The following is a 7,810-nucleotide window of genomic DNA, read 5'->3' on the forward strand; positions in this document are numbered from 1 at the left end:
CTGTTTATTCAGTCCTTTTTTTAGTTATCTCTCGATATTTACTAGTTATTTGATGGTCAGTTAACGGTTACGAGTTAGATACTATTTCCTGAGCGTGCCTATTTCTAAAAGCACATCTCTATTGCTTTAATCTTTAAAGCTTTAAAATATATTACTGAATATATGTTATGCACAGAAAAACTAATAAAATTAATTAATTGTTCATTTGTTGAATTAAGATGTACTCTAAAAACACTAAAATACATGCTTATTCAGTATGGATTCGTTTCCTTTTTCCCAAGTACAGTAAAATTTTATTATAGCATAAAGGAAATCCACTTATTTTGACTATTTTGGAGCATTCTTCAACGAAACAATGCTCTTCTATTGTTCTCAACACCTTAAGTAAATTTTATTGTTTTAATAAAGCTGCCACATATAAATAAATATATACATATGTATATCTTTATACTAATATATATGTTTATATTTATATATATAGCAAAGAGCAATAAAACAAGCCAAAAGTCTAATTTATTATTTGTTTTATGTAGCAGCATACATTTCTATGGCTTAAAGCAACAATTATGTAGAAAAATAAAATCAAATAAATATAGCTAAATTCTGCGTTAGATGGGGATTTATATACACACTCATATATATGTATATATATATCTCTTTTGTATAATAAGAGTATTTCTTTTATAGTTTTTTTAACAAGAAATTGTTGCTTTTTGACCCTGAATTTGCAATTTTTTACAGTGCTTTTACAGTGTAGATATGTACTACTACTATATGTATACATATATATATACAGACAACTTATATAAAGCTTATGTATATTATTTACTATCCTCATATTTACCTAAAGCACATTTTACTTCCTGTTGCTTTCATTGCCTTATAATATAACTGCCAACTTTAACAATTATACTGTCATCCGAGTATATATATATATATATATATATATATATGTGTGTGTGTGTGTATAAAAAATGTATGAAGAAATCCGAAACTTTAGCCACCGTTGCTGGAATGCTGAAACTGGTAAAAATTTTTACCCTCTTCAGGTTGTTCACAACATTTCGTTTTTTCAGATGCTGTCCTTAAGGTTTGTATACACATTCCTTTCCCATTTTCACTGTGCGTGCTCATCATTACCGATATTTGCTGTTTTATATTTTTGTCTTTTATTGCATTCCCTCTTTTTGTTTTTGCAGTTGTATTCCACTCTATTCCGCTGGGGTTTAACCCACAAGGTCGTTTTGTTTTACCACTTACACAGCCGCCTCGCTCGGTGTACATTTGTTCTGTGCTTATTTTTAATTTTCTTCTCATTGAGATCCCTTTTAGCACTTCAAGTCCCACTGGATGGCACATGCAATCTATTGGAGTTTCATAGAATTTTAGCTTTAAGTAGTTGGGCGATGGGTGATGATTGTTGTCGGTACGGTTGGGAGTATTAGATATTAGTTTGGGAGGAGTTCGAGTTTTGTGCAGTAGTGTAATACACTGGTATGTGCCTAGAATTCTCAAAATATTTTCTCAACAAATATTTTTATTCATTCACTGGTAAAATGCTTTTAACTGCTTATATTGTATTTTATATCCTGCTTATTACTCTTTGGTAACTGCTTCAGTTTCCTCAATATTCTTGCTTATTTTTCATTAAAAACAAAACCACCGGCAATGAGGGTCTCTTAATTTACTCCGTTTTTCTATAAGCACCCGCCCGCATTTTATGGCATTCGTTTTATTAAATTTCACCATTCGTTGTAGATTTTTATCTGATAAATTTAAAGAAAATATATGAATTTCATATAATTCATATTTAAGTTAAAATTTTCACATTTTCTTGAAATTTATTTTGATGGTTGTAGAGTCCATTTCGTAGAGTCAAGTTGAGTTGAGTTCGTCTGAGTTATCTACGCACATCAAATGAACACAAAATTGTTATTTTTGCTTGGCTGAGTTCCTCCTTTCGCACAGATAGCAAAATTTGGTAAAAATATGAAAATTTCTAATTACAGATTCAAATAAAAAAAAACATAATATTCTTATTTATAAATCTATATGCGGAACAAATCTTAATTAAAAATGATTATGCTTTTATGAACACAAAAAAAAAACAAATTAAGATATTTTCTCATTAAAAGTTTTCTTTTTTTTAATTATCCATGAAAATATTTTGCTGAAAGAGCAGTACATGTTGAGAATTCAAACCATAAATCTGACTTTAAAATATCAATTTTCAGAGGAAAAAATAATTATGTATTAATATAATAATTAATATTATGCAATAATGAAATTTATTGATAAATATTCCATTCGATGTATTTTTATATTACAGATTTTTACTAAATTTCAAATTATTGTGTAATAATATTATATACTTATTTTTTAATCTAAATGCGAAACAAATTTCTATTAAGAATTATAATAGTTTTATGGAGAAAAAAAAGTATTAGCCAAATTTCAATAAATTAACTAAAATTTTTGTTATTGTATTTTCACTTCTATTCGAAACCAGCTAAGTTTTAAATACTTTCTTTTCGTCATAAGACGCGTCACTTTCGGCAAAAAAAATTAACATAAAAAAATTAAGATACTTGTGAAAGGAAACTAGGACAGTAATGAAGAAGCAATAACTAAAATTTGATTAATTTATTAAAATTTTTTGCTCTTCATTACTGTTCGAACCCTTCTAATATTTCGTTTAATTATTCTTGTAAAAATTAATTATTTGTTGAAAGCGCAGTGCTTGTTGAGAATTAGAAACATAATTCTCATGTCAAAATATCAGTTTTCAGAACAGAAAATATTTATTTTAAAATTGTTTTTTTTTTAACCGGTAAAAAATCTCATAAGCGCTTAACTTAATTAACTATAATTTTCTTATTCACTAAGAAAAAATTTTTTTTCATTAAATATTTTAACTGATATTAAAAAAATCCACCTATGGGATTTCAACTTCTAACATTGACAATATTTTAACTCCTGATAGGAACCAACATTAGATACATTTTTACAAATTGTTTGTCAGAGATAAAAATACTTATAGATTAGACTTAACTTACTGTAAAGAAAGAGACAATTTGTAAAGACATTTAGCTAAATCACAATAGTACTCTGAAATTATGCATTTTATGGTCCTGACTTGATAGGACTGTTTCTGTGACAAGTTCAATCCATATATATCATAACGCAACTGTCGTTCATGACAGCATATTATTAATTTAAAATTTTAAAATGTGCCATTTTATAGTATATATCATTTAATAACCGGTAAACATGTTAACAATGTAAAAAGGTATATATATGCAAATAAACAATTTTAAAACAAGATTATTCATAAAATTTATATTATCTGCAGTGACACATTTTAAATGATAAAAAAATAACTTTTACACCGCATAAAAGTTTGTAGTGTTGCATTGGAATAAAACTGTGCTACACTGTATCACTAAAATATATGACTTCTTAATGACTGTGTTTGTTTAAAAGAAATTCATAAATCACTATCACCTGCATATTGATATATATTCGAGAGTTGAATAAAACCTCTATTGAGGTTTAACAATTAAATCTTTCCCCTCTATTCAATTCATTTTATATTACAAGGTCTGTAGACATAATTCCAATATATAAAATTCCAATTTCTTTTCAACCCGTTAATGGTGAAAATTTTCAAGATGGCAACACAATATAGTAATTCCAGTATTTATTTAGATAATCGTAATCAATTTTTATGAGTTTATCTAGGTTATTAATCATCTCGTAATTCAGTATTTTCTGAAAATCGTTAGTTAATAAACATAATTACCTCTCCCACATAAATGCGGTTTTAATTAAAATTGTAAAAATAAGTATTTTTTAATTAAAGTGAAGGGAGCAGTGATTTTTATTTAGTTTTGATTATGATAGGCAGATAATACTCATACAGATAGATATATACAGATAGGTCAACAAATTTTTAATTTCTTTTGATTATATTATACAGATAATTATTGATGCTAGTATATATATAAAAGTGTGGTATTTAGTTCTGGGATACTACCCAAAATAAATGAGTTTTATTTCACCGTAAAATAAATAAAAAAATTTTAAAAAAAAATATTTGTTTTGTAATTATTTAAATAATATTTTCACTTACCTTTTTCTGGTAAAATATTAATTTATTGCTAAAAATCCGTTGTTTTTATTTATATTATATTTGCTTAATATTATTATAGGCTTCTTCTTAACTCAGTTCAACTTTTATAATCCATCCATTTATATCAATTTAAAAAAAAAATAAAATTTCCTTTTGCAATTGGCTGCTACGTAAAAGATTGATTATTTATATTTTTACATGATATATATCTCTATATATATGTATATTTTTTAATTAAAAAATTATTTTCATTATTTCGTATTAATATAAAACGACTTCAATTAATACAATTTATATTGTTAATGTGTAAGTAATTTTAATGAATTCAATAATTTATAAATTGCAATTAAAACTGTTGGCAATTGCATTTAAATTATTTTCACATTTTATTTCGAAGGTTGGCTATAGCTGAACTACAATTTTGCACTTATCACTAATTACACGCGTAATTATCATTTCAACTCGCACTCGGCTTTCCCCTTTTTATATATTAAATTTATTACAATTTATTTCAAATTTATTTTAAATTTATTACAATTTATTTCAAATTTATTTTAAATTTATTTTAAATTTGTTTCGAATTTGTTTTTAAATTAATTTAATTAATTTTTTTTATTTTTTATCATTTTTGATATGCAATGTTGATAAATAAACAAATTTTGTTTAAGATACGTTAGTGTTTGTTTCAGATACTTTTGTTGAAATAGGAGACAAATGAACTTCATACAGTGAAAATTTAATTTAATTCATAATTTTTTTCTTACACAACCGCACAAATCAATGCATGTTTTCACGTTAAGTTCAAAAGTTAATTCGTTTTAATTTTATATATTATTTTTTATTTGGTAACATTTTGCTAAATGGTCAAATCCGCTGAAATAGAAGTAAAAGGGAAAACTTATTATTAAATTAAATAAATTGAGTTGAGATTTTGAATATACACAGAACACTTAAATAAATTTATAACATCTTTTTTCTTAATATAATCATACTTCACCCTAGCATAACCTATATGTGTACTTCGTAAAGACCCTCCAAGTCGCTTAACGTGCACACAAAATTTATTTTCAAAATAACTTAAAACAAAATATTCAAAAAAAAAGGAAAAAAACCAAGTTAAAGGGATTCACAAAGCTTTGCAGAAAATCTTGTTTCATCAAATGTGCACTTCACTTACACTTACAAAAAAAAATGTAAAAATTTTGCCCTGGAGAAGGGGCAACCATGAGCGTACTATATACGACGCCCTAAAATTATACTTCATATATTTCACAAACACGTATTAAGTTCCTGTTGCGATCTACAGCCACGGTTGCATTATAGTTTGGCTTGTGCAGTACTAAACGCCAGCCAACATTTATCTTTCTTACGAGTCTATATGTGTATCTAAAAGTGGTGCACATCCTGCCATCCTGCCACAGAGTATCTATAACAAGACCTGCTACTGCAACACTTGTGCAATTTTCTTTTCCTCTTATTGTTTTTGTTTTGATTGAGGTTTTTTTATTTTTCCACTTTATTATTTTTTTTGTATTTATTGTGCACTTCGACATAATTTAACAGAAATCTTTTAGTCCTGCGGCAATATTTTTCTACTTTTTTATAACTTAAGTGCTATGAGAATACAATGGAGCTGCAGGAAACATTTGTAGATGTTTTAAACTTTTTATTTTCTTTTCTTGTACATTTTTTTTTTCTTTCAGAAAGTTTGCAATTTAAAAGTTTATCCAAAATAAGTAATTATGTCTACTTCATTCAAAGCAAAATAAAATAAGGACACTTGTTTGTTATTAACACTTTTGCTGCAAGTATTTGTTTATTATGCAAAATGTCTTAATTAAAAGAGTTTAAAGATGTGAAAATTACTTAAACTATAAATATAAAGATATATTTACATAAAAATATTTTTTAAAAATATCGTGGCTTTACATATTAGTTTTGATATTGCACAGCACAAGTACGTAACTTAATAATATAGAAATCTGTTACGTTGGTATGGTATGGCTCTACCTATCATGACCAGAAGGTTATAGGAAACCAATTAGGAGGTATTATATGGCAGGACTCCACACATCATGCAAGGATGGCTATGCAGTAATCAGATAGACTAGTATGTTGCTTTTCTACACGTCATGCAAGGAAAGCTTTACAGAAACCAGTTAGGTTAGTATAGTATGGCACAATTGTTCTATGAACAAGATCTCTCAGAAGAGTGTTATCAAAACATCTATTTAATCTGCAACTCTTGTTAAGATATCAGCAAATTTATTCTAAATTTTTCATAGAAGCACCACCCATACCTCTTAATTTTTTTATAACAAAAGTCCTATAAGAAAGTGTTATCAGAACAATACCCCTCAATTTTTCTATAACCAAGAAACTACAAGAGGAACGAAGAGAAAGATCATATTAAATACTTTCCCTGTAAATGTTCACATCTATCCAGATTTAGGCTTTTCTCCATATAAGCCTATAAACCGAACTGGGGGACATCTTAAATATAGATCTCAAAAAAATAATTTTTTGATGTAATCCTACTGATTGCTTTTGAAAATTTTATTATAAATATGGTATTCAAATTGATTGTAACAAAATATAACTTAGATGCTACTTAGACAGAAAAGCCTCCTTAACTGCCACTATAATTAACCAACCAATAACATCTTAAAAAACTTTTTTCATTCGAAAAGCAAGTGGACCGACATATTAAGTTCATAGGAGTTGTTAAAACTAAATTCATTGCAAGAGACGTTAAAACTATTAATATATATTCTTAATGGAATGAATCTAATTTAGTAGTTAATATAATAAATTATAAGATCCAACCAGCAGTATCCTATATTTAAGATACTAAGTGATCCTTCAAAGTTAAAGAAAATATATTTCAACACAGTATTTTAAATAGAAATCTTATTTGAGTATATATCACTCTAAAATATAAATTATAGATATCCCATTAGTTTTGTTGAAAGGAATTGGTTTTCTTCCTAAAAGTTTTAACTCTGATTAAGTGTAATATTTCTTTCTAATACAAAAAAAAATTAAATCACTTCTATTCTGTTAATAATTATTAATAATCTGTAGTAAAAAAAAAATTCAATGTAATTTTTTTGGATTATAAAAAATATTTTTCTATTTCAGTTTAATTTTATAAAAAAATTTTTAACTTAACTTCCGACTGACAACTTTTTCGGTCATATGCATATTTCTTTATATATTTAGTAACATTTTTCAACAAGAAGATTAGAAATAAAAATTACATATGTAATAATATCGGATAAAGAACAGTACCATTGAAATTGAATATTTGTGTAGAAAATCTTATTCCTCTATAAAAAAGTCATAAAATTGTATTCAAAATTGACTAAAAAAGCACAAATAATAATTCCGGATGAAGAACAGTACCATTAAAATTGAATATACGTGCAGAAAATCTTCTTTTACTATAAGAATTACTACTCTTCCGTAGTAATTTTGGAAAAAGAAAAGTACAGTTGAAATTGATTATTTGTGTATATCTTCTTCTTCTTTAAAAAGTCGCGAAATCGTACTCATATCGAATAAAAAACTACATGTAAGACTTTCGAAAGAAGAAAAGTACCGTTGAAATTGAACATTTGTGTAGAAAACTGTTCCTCTCATAAAATTATATTTTTTATTAACTAATATAAAAGAAAT

The 7,810-nt window shown here is 26.1% G+C and overlaps 1 protein-coding gene across 3 annotated transcripts in view; it reads right to left on the reverse strand.

Annotated features, from left to right (window-relative positions):
- LOC119670810 (potassium voltage-gated channel protein Shaker-like) overlaps positions 1 to 7,810 on the reverse strand; it is a 536,527-nt gene that overhangs the window by 385,707 nt on the left and 143,010 nt on the right. The gene's annotated exons all lie outside the window — the stretch shown is intronic.

This window comes from Teleopsis dalmanni, chromosome 1, assembly GCF_002237135.1.
Source record: "Teleopsis dalmanni isolate 2A chromosome 1, ASM223713v2, whole genome shotgun sequence".
NCBI classification, from domain to species: Eukaryota; Metazoa; Arthropoda; class Insecta; order Diptera; family Diopsidae; genus Teleopsis; species Teleopsis dalmanni.